This window comes from Scyliorhinus torazame, chromosome 8, assembly GCF_047496885.1.
Source record: "Scyliorhinus torazame isolate Kashiwa2021f chromosome 8, sScyTor2.1, whole genome shotgun sequence".
Classification (NCBI taxonomy): domain Eukaryota; kingdom Metazoa; phylum Chordata; class Chondrichthyes; order Carcharhiniformes; family Scyliorhinidae; genus Scyliorhinus; species Scyliorhinus torazame.
The window spans coordinates 121,650,894-121,665,009 of NC_092714.1; positions in this window are offsets into that span (position 1 = coordinate 121,650,894).

Genomic DNA, 14,116 nt, shown 5'->3' on the forward strand with positions numbered 1-14,116 from the left:
TAAGAGGGTTGTTAAGAAGGCGTATGGTGTGTTACCTTTTATTGGTAGAGGGATTGAGTTTCGGAGCCATAAGGTCATGTTGCAGCTGTACAAAACTCTGGTGTGGCCGTATTTGGAGTATTGCGTTCAATTCTGGTCGCCGCATTATAGGAAGAATGTGGAAGCATTGGAAAGGGTGCAGAGGAGATTTACCAGAATGTTGCCTGGTATGGAGGGAAGATCTTATGAGGAAAGGCTGAGGGACTTGAGGCTGTTTTCGTTAGAGAGAAGAAGGTTAAGAGGTGACTTAATTGAGGCATACAAGGTGATCAGAGGATTGGATAGGGTGGACAGTGAGAGCCTTTTTCCTCGGATGGTGATGTCTAGCACGAGGGGACAGATATTTATCTCCCCTCAATTTAAAGCTAAGACAGATGTCAGAGGTATGTTCTTTACTCAGAGAGTAGTAGGGGCGTGGAATGCCCTGCCTGCAACAGTAGTGGACTCGCCAACACGAAGGGCATTCAAATGGTCATTGGATCGACATATGGATGATAAGGGAATAGTGTAGATGGGCTTTAGAGTGGTTTCACAGGTCGGCGCAACATCGAGGGCCGAAGGGCCTGTACTGCGCTGTAATGTTCTATGTTCTATGTTCTAGGAAAGGTGGTCGACCTTTAGGGTCGCGAGGCCGCACACAGTAAGGGGTGGTAGCACCCGCCGAATTTCAAGTTACCCTCTGGAGGTTAGACTGGACATCCAGGCCGAGTAGCAGGGCAGCGCAGAGGTTGGGGAGGATGTAGAGGCGGAAGCCACTGAATTCTACGCCCTGGACCGTGAGTGTGACTGTACAGTACACCCGGATCGCCACGGAATGGGATCCGGAGGCCAGGGAGATTCTTTGATTGGCAGGGTGTACCGCAAGGGAGCAGCGCCTTACTGTATCTGGATGTGTGAAACTTTTGGTGCTCCCGGAGTCCAGTAGGTCTCGTGCCCATCGAACTTCACGCTTGTCGAGGCGGTGGCTAGATTGTGCGGGCGAGACTGGTCGATCGTGACCGAGGCGAGTCGTGGCTGGTCGGCGCTGGTGTCGAATGATGGGGTGCCCGGGGGGCACGGGTCCTGGAACAATGGTGGTGCCCATGTTCCATGGAGAAGACAAGATGGCGGCGCCTGATGATCTTGGGGTGGGCAAGATCATCAGGCGCCGCGCCTACGGGCCGCACATGGCGGGGGTTGAAAAAGATGGCGGCGCCCATGGGCCGCACGTGGTCCGGGGAGGTGAAGATGGCGGCGCCCATTGTCCGTACATGAGGGGGGTCACGGCAATAGCGGCAACTGAGTGGGCCTGGCACACCGCAGCGAAGTGCCCCTTATTGCCGCAGGCCTTGCAAAGGCCGTGCGGGCTGGGCAGAGTTGGCGGGGGTGTTTCTGTTGCCCGCAGAACTAACACCGGGAGTCCCCCGGGGTTGGCTAGCTGGCGCGTGGCACAGGCATATTGGCTGGGTGAGGCCCCCGGTGGGGCGGCCGTCTGCAGAGTCCACGATGTGTAGGAGGAGTGGGCCGCGCGGTTGGGGGTGTACACCTGAATATTGTGCGAGGCGACCGCCATCGATAGCGCCAGTTTTTTGTTGCTGCGAGGTCGAGCGTGGCCTCCTCTGAAAGTCGCTGGCGTATGACGTCTGACCCTATCCCCGTAACTAAGGCGTCCCACATGAGGAGGTTTGAATGTCCCGTGGCCGTGACGGCCTGACAGTTACAGTCTCTGACCAGGGGAATTAAAGCACGCCAGAAATCTTCTACGGACTCACCAAGGAGTTGACTGCAAGTAGAGAGTATGTGTCTGGCGCAGAGCGTGTTCGTCTGCTGGGCGTAATTCTCTTTCAGTAGCACCATGGCTTCATCATAGTTCGGCGCGTCCTGGATAAGAGGAAAGATGTTGGCGCTCAGCCGCGAGGAGTATCTGGATCTTCTGACCTTCCAGGATTGGGTCTGGTGCAGACCTGATGTAAACAAGCTAGCCAGTGTTGAAAGTCCTTTTTGGCGTCGCTTGATTGCGGATCCAGCTGCAGGCGATCTGGCTTGATGCGAAGGTCCATCTTCTGAAAATCTTAGAGTAATAAATTGATGCACGAACAATTGCACAGAGATGAGAGTTGAATACAACTGAGGCTTTATTACTCTAAGATGTGTGGCCTCCTACAGCAGCTGGCGAAATGGTTGCTGTATAGGGAGCACACATATTTATACTCCGCGTACTGGGTGGAGCCTGCAGGCAGGGACTACACCCGTACCTGTAGTACAGGGCCTTACCACACATCTAATATGTACAACAGTGGTGATTACCACAGGAGTTGCATTCCTCATTTGGTTCCTGGTGAAGGAGAAGTTTGAATCTTTCTCTCAATGACAGCACTTACGTTCCTGTAGCCAACCAGGGACCTGAATATATTATTTTCCCCCACCACATTATTTTGATATTCATCTAATTCTCTCACCTCTGACACTATTTTCCGAAGGGAGATGCAGACTTTAAACAGAGAAGAAGAAACTAAGTGGGAAGACTGAATGTATAGTTGAAGAGACAGGAATCCTGAAATTCTGTGGAGATTCTCCTCTCCCTACTGTAACTCTGATAAAAGATCTCCCGCCACACTCGCCAAATAAATAGCAGGGGCCCAATGAAAGAACCTCTGCAGAATTTCAGGGCGAAGAGGCTTTTGAATGGACAGGAAGAGCTAGCAATTCAAAGTGGTTTGGGTAGCTAATTCCAGAGGGCAGTGATATAGACCTTCTGGTGAGACAAAAGATGTCGCCTACCCTGAACTTGGCCATTTTCCCTACAACCTCTGCCAAAGATTCAGCAGCTGCAGCACAGGCAGTCGTTGAACAGCCTGGCAGATTGACTCATTCTTTGAGGAAGATGTTTAATGCTCCAGCTGGAGCCTATGCAGAGACATTTTCTGAGAATAAATGCACAACGCCCTCTGAGAAAGAGAAAGAAAATCTGAGACACTCTCTGTCATCCTTTGAATTCTGCATTGCCAATGCCATCAATTGGCATTACCTGATGCCCGGAATTCAATCAGAGCGAGTGACAAGAAAAAGGGGACAACCATGCTTCCCTCATTGGAATGGGGTTCACCAAATGTCCGTCTTCACGTGACTGCACGCATTTCATGCCACAAAATCTATCCCTTAAGAAAAGGACAGAGACTTTGGAACAGCTCATTCTCAAGTACGTTACCAGTGCCAACTACCCCAAATGTATTAGGAAACTGGAGGGGGAAGTTGCAAAACCTCAGCCATAACTAAAAGAGTGGCCTCCAAATCTTGGATAGCAGAACAGGTAAACAAACTGTGGAGGATAAAAGTTGGAACATGTGGCTGGAGACCATTATGAAAATAAGCCAGAGAGATTTAGAAACAATTAGGTGAGTGTTGAAGTTAGGTGATGGTTGCATGGGACTTTGTGTGGGATAGGACTCGAGTTATCATATTCTGCAGCAAGCTGAAGGGGATGTGGGGAGGAGTGGAGAGATTTGAAAAAGTACAAAGCTCCCAACCAGTTTTTTTTTTCACCTCGTTCCTCTCTTGAAATCAGGACTTACATAAAACACGTAAGTGCTCAACTTTTGAAAATTTGACTCTGCTGCCTATTTATAAAGTTCTTGGAGCATGTATTCTTAACTGACTGCTTGCTTGATGGTCTCTGGGCTGTTTGAGTTTTTGCAGACCCAAAGATGGCAAGCGGCAACTGGATGGTCCCTTTGGGAAGCCAGTTGGCTGGCCAGATAATTACTTAATTAATTAAATAATAATGCCCAGTCATTAAAGTAGGGCCAATGCCTATTGGGAGTCTCTGTAATAGGGGGGGTAATGGGGATCTCTCTTATGGGGGGTCTATGGCGTGGCACAAAGGCCTATCCCGCCAGCCGGCGGAGCGGGAACCACTCCGGCGCAGACCTAGCCCCTCAAGGTGAGGGGTTGGCCCCTAAACGTGCGGAGAAATCCGCACCTTTGGCGCGGCCCAACGCCAGAGTGGTTCACGCCAGTCCATCTCGCCGGAACCCCCCGCCCCGCTGGGTAGGGGAGAATCCCGGCCCTTATTATGGGCCGATGAAGCAGTGGTGTTCTGTTGGCACGGCTGAGTTTCTGAGAGTGTGCGAGGAAGGCATATGGCAATCCAGGGGAGAGAGCATTGGAAGGAGAGATCAAAACTCTGGAGGTGGACCCATGTTGAAAATATCTGAGAGGAAGTGTCATTTCGGAGAAGATTCCAAAGCGAGTTTTCGAGAGTGGAGATTGGAAACCCAAGTTAAAAGACCTTGGGCTGGATTCTCCCAAAATGGGACTATGTCCCCACGGCAGCGTAAAAACACTGGCGTTTCACTCTGAAGATTCCTGTGAAAAAAAAAGTGGAGCCGATTCACTGACCTGCAGGGGGCTATCAGTGACCCAGAGTAGTTCACGCAGCTTTAGCTGCGGATACGGGCCCCCGCACTTCCGATTTTGAGTCTGCGCACAGTGGCGGCCTCCAGCAGCCATGCCGGGCGCCATGACGGACTCGGACCGCGGGGGCAGATTAAAAATGTAGACCCCCCCCCCCCCCCCCCGCGATCGACCACGTGCCCGAAGATCTGACCACGCCGATCTGTCCCCCGGTCGCCTATAAGGCCTCCCCCTAGTGTCCGATCCACCCCCCCCCCCACCAGAGCGGACGCGGATTGAGTCCGCAGCCACCACGTGAGCATCCCGACCGGCGATAGGTGGTTAGAACCATGCCATCTGGAACTCGGCCGGTCGGGAGCGGAGGATCGCTGGGCGGGCATCTGGCAATGAGCCCCAGCCGCGCGGAGTACACCACAAACACACCGATTCTCGGTTCCGGAGAATCGCCGGACCAGCGCTGGGCCCGATTTCGGTGTGAAATTGGATGCTCAGCCCCTTAGCTTCTGGGAGACCAGTTGTCTCACGATTTGGCAAGTGTCTGGGGGGAGTTGATGAGAGATCCATGGCACCTGCTTTGGGTGGCATCTGTCACTTGGTTTCAGAATATGGTGTGTCTGTCCACAGGGCACCGATTTGTTTACATGAACTGTCCTTACTGTGAACATTGGAGTATTAGTTAGACTTTGTAACTAATGTTATCCTTACAAATCTGTATATATCTCTAAAGATATAGTTGGGTGAAGGAGTAATGTACTATAGTTCATCCGTGGACAGCACTGTATCACAGTGGTTAGCACAGTTGCTTCACAGCTCCAGGGTCCCAGGTTCGATTCCTGGCTTCGGTCACTGTCTGTGCAGAGTCTGCACGTTCTCCCCGTGTCTGCGTGGGTTTCCTCCGGGTGCTCCGGTTTACTCCCACAGTCCAAAGATATGCAGGTTAGGTGGATTGGCCATGTTAAATTGCCCTTAGTATCCAAAAAGATTAGGTGGGGTTACAGGGATAGGGTGGAGGCGTGGGTTTAAGTAGGGTGCTCTTTCCAAGAGCCGGTGCAGACTCGATGGACCAAATGGCCTCCTTCTGCACTGTAAATTCTACGATACATCTTTTCTTGTTTAATAAATGTTTTATTCTTTTGTTAAATGTTCATCAACAGACTCCTGTGAATCTGTTCAGTCGTTGTCCTCCATAAAAAATAAGGGGCTGGATTCTCTGTTTTTGGGACTAAGTCCCCACGCCATCGGGAAAACTGTGGTCTTTTACGCCAGGAAAACTGGCAACAAAAGGCGACAGATTCCCCGTTTTGCTGGGGGCTAGCAGGCAGCTGTCGTAGAGCTCACAGCTCCAGCTGCCGATACGGCTCCCCGCACTTCCGTGTCAGAGGCCGCGCTTGCGCACGGTGGTCGCCTCCAGTGGCCGCGCCGTGCACCATGGCGGACTCAGTCCGCGGACCAGGACCACCGAAATAGTGCCTCGCATCGGCAGCTTGCGCGCTCTAGACTGCCATCACACATTGGCCCCAGTCCCGAATGAAGCCCCCCGCCCGAAAATCGGCCCTCCCCCGACTGTGGCGGCCGCAGACTGAGTCCGCAGCCACCACGCGAGGATCATTGATGGTGGGACCACATAAGTCCCACGGCGTCGGGAATTCGGGCGGTCGGGGACGCAGCATCACGGGGATGGTCTGAGGCGGTGGATACTCAGCGCGGTGTACTCCATGAGTACGCTGATTTTCGGGGGGCAGAGAATTGCGAAACCGGCGCCGGTCCCGATTTTGTGCGCCAAAACGGATTCTCCGCCCCGTTGCCAAACCCGATTTCACCGTCGGGGGGTGGAAAATCCAGCCCAAGACGTTAGGATCTATTAAGCCAGTTTCCACCCTGAGTTCTGACTGATCCAGTTGTAACATTAGCTAGGATCATAACAAATTATGCAAATTGCTGTTCCCTGGAAATTGATTGCTATTGGCATGATTTTCACCTGTCCTTAAACATTTAGAACTGATTTACAGCAAGGCACTAAAAATCAGCAGTCCTATATATAAGATTTATTGTCAATTTTTCATTTCAGAAATCTTTGTAAGCAAGTATACACTTGAATGACCTGTACAATAATCTTTCACTGAAAAGCCTGTTGTTGGTGAAGTGTCCCAGAAAGGATAGAATTTTGAACAGAAAGATTTCTGGCTCCTTTCATATTTCCAACCATTTTTTGTAACCATGTAAGAACATGAGTAACTTTTGTTGGCATTTTTACAGTAGGTTTCTTGAAAGTACCAAGAGTCGTGAGCACAGCCCAGTCCATCACTCAAACGCGCCTCGCATCCATTGACTCTGTCTGCACCTCCCACTGCCTTGGGAAAGCAGGCAACATAATCAAAGGCCCCTTCTACCCAGGTTATTCGCTCTTCCAACCTCTTCAAATGGGCAAGAGATATAAAAGTCTGAGAACACTGATTCAAAAACTGCTTCTTCCCCGCTGTTACCAGACTCCTGAATGACCCTCGAATGGACTGAACTGATCTCTCTACGCATCTTCTCTATTGTAGGACTACACTCCGTATGCTTCACCCGATATCTATATCTATGTATTTACATTGTGTATTTATCGTATCCTATGTTTTTCATGTATGGAACAATCTGCCTGGTCTGTACACAGAACAATACTTTTCACTGTACCTCGAACACATGACAATCAATCTAAATCTAAGTTTCTTAATTTCCGCATCCAGGCACATTTTTCTTGATTTGGGTATTGAGTTAAGGTTATAAATATTAGAGAGAAAATATTATCACCACCACGCTCATCAAACCTGTTTTTCAATGCTCCATCACTTGCATTTGGCGAGATGATCCTTGAGTTGAATATGTCTTAGACTTCAGCTGTATCAAAATGCTCATTCAAATAGTAGTATTGGGTATACTGTGGCACCTGTTGCCTGAAAGAGGATATTCAGTGTGCATTCTTTGCTATTACATGGCTATAACAATAATATTAAAGAAAACAAATTTAGGATTCAATGACAACTGCATAATGATAGCCTGTCTTGCATCTCTTTGCAGAAAGGCAGTCATCTTATCAGCGTGATAGTCACGACATGAAATTACATTGTCAGCTCATATCTGTTTTCATCATTTTCAATTTCTATAACACAGCAAGATGCAGATGAGATTGAAGTGAAATCTAAAACTGTGTTAATTTAAGTCATTCATTCAAGTGTTTGAATATTAGCTCATACCGTAAGACCATAAGACATAGGAGCAGAATTAGGCCACTCGGCCCATCGAGTCCACTCCGCCATTCAGTCATGGTTGATATTTTTCTCAACCCCATTCTCCTGCCTTCTCCCCAGAACCCCTGATCCCCTTATTAATCAAGAACCTGTCTATCTCTGTCTTAAAGACACCCAATGATTTAGCTTCCACAGCCTCCTGCGGCAATGAGTTCCACAGATTCACCACCCTCTGGCTGAAGAAATTCCTCCTCATCGCTGGTTTAAAGGATCGTCCCCTTAGTCGGAGATGGTGTCCTCTGCTTCTAGTTTTTCCGACAAGTGGAAACATCCTCTCCACATCCACCTTATCTAGGCCTCTCAGTCTCCTGTAAGTTTCATTAAGAACTCCCCTCCGCCCCCGCATTCTTTTAAACTCCAACGAGTACAGACCCAGAGTCCTCAACCGTTCCTCATACGACAAGCTCTTCATTCCAGGGATAATTCTTGTGAACCTCCTCTGGACCTTTTCCAAGGTCAGCACATCCTTCCTTAGATACGGGGTCCAAAACTGCTCACAATACTCCAAATAGGGTCTGACCAGAGCCTTATACAGCCTCAGAAATACAACCCTGCTCTTGTATACTAGCCCTCTCGACATGAATGCTAACATTGCATTTGCCTTCCTAGCTCCTGACTGAACCTACACGTTAACCTTGAGAGAACCTTGAACAAGGACCCCCAAGTCCATTTGTGCTTCTGATTTCCTAAGCCTTTACCCATTTAAAAAATAGTCAATGCCTCCATTCCTCCTTCCAAAGTGCATAACTTCACACCCTAGCTGATGACACATTGAGGAACCATGAATGAAGTTTAGTCACACTGCAACTCAAACCAGATATGTCATCATGCAATCCATTGGCATGTGTCAAGATGCACTTCAGGTGCCTGGACAAATTTGTAGCTGCCATAGGAAATAGTCACAGCCCCAGCACTTGAAATATTCAGATTATTTCCATTTGAAAGTTTACATCCTCAGAAAGTCCTGGTTTAGCTAGCACCACCCATTAATATATGGGCGGAATCTGTGATGCCAACGCAACTAAGACAGAAAGAGAAGTAGAACTTCTTCACAAAGGTTGGTAGAAGTGTGGAACTCTCTTAAAATCAGTAGAAGCTAACTCCATTAATAATTTTAAACCTTACAGCGATAGATTTTTGCATATGTTATGGAGACAAGCTGAGAAAATGATGTTAGGATACAGATCAGCCATGATCTTATTGACTGGAGGAACAGACTTGAGGGGCTGAAAGACTCACTGCTGTTCAGGTTCCTGAGAAAGCATTTCAATAAGGGCAGCAAATGCACAATGAAACATGGAACAGGGAAGCAATAGAGCAGGAGGGACCCGTCAAGGGGCTGGGGCTTGGTCGGGGGGGGGGCTGAAGCGTTCCAGGTTGCGGTTGCCCTGGGTTGGGGGGGGTGTTAGTGAGGGGCTCTTCATCTGTGAGGCCTTCAAACCATCTTAAAATATTGTGGATACCCATAAATGGGGCAACTACAGCTGCTGCCTGTCTGTCGTACCAAACACTTCCAGGTTCTAAGCTTAAGGTCATTTTGACTCCCTTTGAATGTGAGCAGCCTCTAGCTTCACAGCTACAGGCTATTGCAAATGAGGAATTTGCCTTGTTATTTGTGAGAGCACTTCACAGTTGTAGGTTGTGTTTGCTGCTTGCTGCTGCTGGTGGCTGCAGATGACTGGAGGCTGCTGTTGCTGTTTCCTTCCTTTTCAGTACCCGGAAAGTAGAACAATTTTGCTAAGGTACCTGGATCCTGTAAAACCGGGCTCAGGGGGACATATGTGTCCAGAAGGCAATCCGGTTTGAAGCAAGAAGACACTGTGGGACATGGTGCGCAACACTGATCCAAATGGGTCACCTGATGATGCAGTTGTAGAAATGCTTTTGCAGATTGCTGATGCTTTTGTTGCTGGTGTGGTGAGTGCTGCATGTAACTGGCATGTCACTGCAGGTTAAACACACTGGATGTTCAACTGCACCTTAAGTGCCAGTGGAATATGTGGATGCCAGGATTTGGTTCCAGTGAGATTGGGCCTTGTGGGAGTGCTTATACAGCTATGACTCCTGGACAGAGAATGGCACTAATACATGGATCAAGTAACACATTGATGGACAGATCATTTCTATGACAAAGTTCTAGACATGATAACACATTCTCAGGCTCATCCTCCATTACTGTTGAGGAACCTGCGAGGGGTCATAGACTCCCTACAGTGCAGAAGGAGGCCATTTGGCCCATCAGGTCTGCACCGGCTCTTGGAAAGACCACCCTACTGAAGCCCATGCCTCCACCCTATTCCCGTAACAAAGTAACCCCATCTAATCTTTTGGACACTAAGGGATAATTTAGAACATAGAACATAGAACAATACAGCGCAGTACAGGCCCTTCGGCCCACGATGTTGCACCGAAACAAAAGCCATCTAACCTACACTATGCCATTATCATCCATATGTTTATCCAATAAACTTTTAAATGCCCTCAATGTTGGCGAGTTCACCACTGTAGCAGGTAGGGCATTCCACGGCCTCACTACTCTTTGCGTAAAGAACCTACCTCTGACCTCTGTCCTATATCTATTACCCCTCAGTTTAAAGTTATGTCCCCTCGTGCCAGCCATATCCATCCGCGGGAGAAGGCTCTCACTGTCCACCCTATCCAACCCCCTGATCATTTTGTATGCCTCTATTAAGTCTCTTCTTAACCTTCTTCTCTCCAACGAAAACAACCTCAAGTCCATCAGCCTTTCCTCATAAGATTTTCCCTCCATACCAGGCAACATCCTGGTAAATCTCCTCTGCACCCGCTCCAAAGCCTCCACGTCCTTCCTATAATGCGGTGACCAGAACTGTACGCAATACTCCAAATGCGGCCGTACCAGAGTTCTGTACAGCTGCAACATGACCTCCCGACTCCGGAACTCAATCCCTCTACCAATAAAGGCCAACACTCCATAGGCCTTCTTCACAACCCTATCAACCTGGGTGGCAACTTTCAGGGATCTATGTACATGGACACCTAGATCCCTCTACTCATCCACACTTTCAAGAACTTTACCATTAGCCAAATATTCCGCATTCCTGTTATTCCTTCCAAAGTGAATCACCTCACACTTCTCTACATTAAACTCCATTTGCCACCTCTCAGCCCAGCTCTGCAGCTTATCTATATCCCTCTGTAACCTGCTACACCCTTCCACACTATCGACAACACCACCGACTTTAGTATCGTCTGCAAATTTACTCACCCACCCTTCTGCGCCTTCCTCTAGGTCATTGATAAAAATGACAAACAGCAACAGCCCCAGAACAGATCCTTGTGGTACTCCACTTGCGACTGTACTCCATTCTGAACATTTCCCATCAACCACCACCCTCTGTCTTCTTTCAGCTAGCCAATTTCTGATCCACATCTCTAAATCACCCTCAATCCCCAGCCTCCGTATTTTCTGCAATAGCCTACCGTGGGGAACCTTATCAAACGCTTTGCTGAAATCCATATACACCACATCAACTGCTCTACCCTCATCTACCTGTTCAGTCACCTTCTCAAAGAACTCGATAAGGTTTGTGAGGCATGACCTACCCTTCACAAAGCCATGCTGACTATCCCTGATTTAGCGTGGCCAATCCACCTAGCCTGCACATCTTTGGACTTTGGTGATACCGTGTGGGTTTTCTTTGGTAAAAATGAGCTGATATATCTTTGTCTTGGTTCCAATATGATACTGTGACATTTCCTTTTTGTTGAATGGTTTGTGTGATATGTGGAATGTTATGTAGTTGATTTTCAAATCTTTGTTACTTTCGACCGTTTATGAAACAAAATATTCTAAAGTGGCTTCTCGTGGGTACATGGGCCATGTTTCAGAAAATGATTATTGCATCGCATTTCAATCAAACTTTGAAACCTGAACAGTTTGCCTGAACTTGAGAAGTGTCAGCACCATAGAGGCAGCAGTCAACAATCAAACACTCAAGAGCTGGGCTTCAGCACTGGGGATATCCTTGCCACCAAAGGGTGACTGAGTGGGGGGGGGGAGGAAAGAGTGGGGAGGGGCATCTGAACACGGTCTCCCTAATGTTCCCGGTCGGGGTCTGGGATCTAGGGGGCTCCTGCTGTGGCTGGGATGAGTGTGCAGAGCAATGTTCCTCAGCACAACTGGCTTGCTGGGATGGCATTCTGAGAGAAGGCAGGAGACATAAGATTGGGGAGGCTTGAGAGATTTGAGGGTCCCGGGGTGGAAACCTTCAATGATTTTCAATCTATCTGCTTCTCCAATTCCTTACAGAAACCAAAATGTATGATGGTATTGGTCCCGCAGAGGATGCCCTCGCAGTACTGGTGGCAGACTGAATGGATGCCGGAGAAGGCAGCAGCATCGATGCTTATTGGAGATGGCACTCCATGTGCAGGGGGGCATTGCACACCCTGAAGATCCGGCCACCCATCAGGCCAAGGAGGAAATCAGCGGAGGACTCCAGCGATGGCCCAAGATGTACAAGTGTTGTTGGTCTTTCGAGGAGATGATGAAAAGCATGTGCCGCAGGAGGCTCGTCTAAATAAAGAGACAGCACTTGTGCCACGTCCTCACAGATTTGACACCCCATGGAGGAGGAGGACACCTGCTCCCATGAAGGTCACCGCAGCCCTGAACATCTATCAGAAGCTATAGCCCATACTTTCAATTTCCTTGTTAACCTGTGCCAATTTTAAAGGGCTAAGTCTATATGGATGTTGTTTGATTGGAAGAGTATTTCCCACATCTACATCATGTCTAGCCATTTTAGTATTTCCCAACTTATCTCCACAATCTTGCCCATGTGATATCAATAACTCTTTCAGGTCAGTCCATTTTTCCTCTGGAAGGTAACTCAACAATTTATCCCAATTCTTAAGAACATCCTCATTTTCCAATTTAATTTGAGGTATGTTAAATTCACAGTCATCTGGATTTGGTTCGTCAACTTCAGTTAGAATCATTAAAACCTCCTCCTTTTTCTTTCCTTCCATTTCAAAGTACCTTTTAAGCATATTCACATGACACACTCGTTTTCCTTCTATCCGGCGTTTTTGCCACGTAATTCACCTCACTTAATTTCCTTTCCATCTGATAAGGTCCACAAAACCTTGCTTTTAAAGGTTCACCTGCCACTGGTAACAATACTAAAACTTTATCTCCATTGGCAAAACTACAAACTTTGAATTTCTTGTCCGCTACCCATTTCATTACATTTTGTGCAACTTTTAAATGTTGTCGAGCCAATTCACCTGCTCTATTTAATCGTTCCCTAAAATTTGACACATAATTCTGATTTCTCACTCACCAATTTTTCCTTAATCAATTTAAGTGGTCCCCTTACCTCATGACCAAAAATTAGTTCAAAAGGACTAAATTTGGTTGACTCATTCGGAGCATCCCTAATAGCAAACAGTACAAATGGAATTCCTTTATCCCAATCCTCTGGATAATCATGACAATAAGCCCTCAACATTGCCTTTAATGACTGATGCCACCTTTCTAACGCTCCCTGCGATTCTGGATGGTACGCAGTTGATTTAAATTGTTTTATTCCTAAGCTATCCATAACTTCTTTGAATAACTTTGAGGTAAAATTTGATCCTTGATCCGATTGTATTTCTGTGGGTAGTTCATATCTAGTAAAGAATTTAAGTAACTCCTCCAAAATCTTTTTAGCTGTCATACTATGTACTGGAATGGCCTCTGGAAACCTAGTAGACACATCCATTATCGTCAAAAGATATTGATTCCCACTTTTTGTTTTAGGAAGCGGTCCTACGCAATTAATTAGGACCTTGTAAAAGGTTCCTCAAATGATGGAATGGGTATTCAGGGCGCTGGTTTTATCACTGCTTGAGGTTTCCCTATCACTTGACATGTGTGACATGATTGACAAAATTTAACTACATCTTTATGTAGTCCAGGCCAATAAAAATGTTCTTGTATTTTAGCTTGAGTTTTCCTTATTCCCAAATGACTTCCCACTGGTACCTCATGTGCAACTCGCAACACCTCCTTTCTATACCCTACTGGCAATACTACTTGATGAACTTCTGCCCACTTTTCATCCTCCTGCATATGTACAGGTCTCCATTTCTCAAGAAGACATTACTTTTACAGTAATAACACTCTGGTATCCACTCAGATTCTTCTTCCGTGTATGCTTTCTGATATATCCGTTTTATTTCTACATTTTTCTGTTGTAACTCTGCCAATTTTCCTGAACTAAAAATATCCGCCTCATCCTCCACCTGTTGTTGTTCTTTTTCAACCATCTGATCAAAAATTGTTTCTGATAATTGCACTTCAACTTTATCTTCACTCTTTGATTTCTCCTCTTGTCTTAACCTGTGACTTTGCGACCTTGTTACTA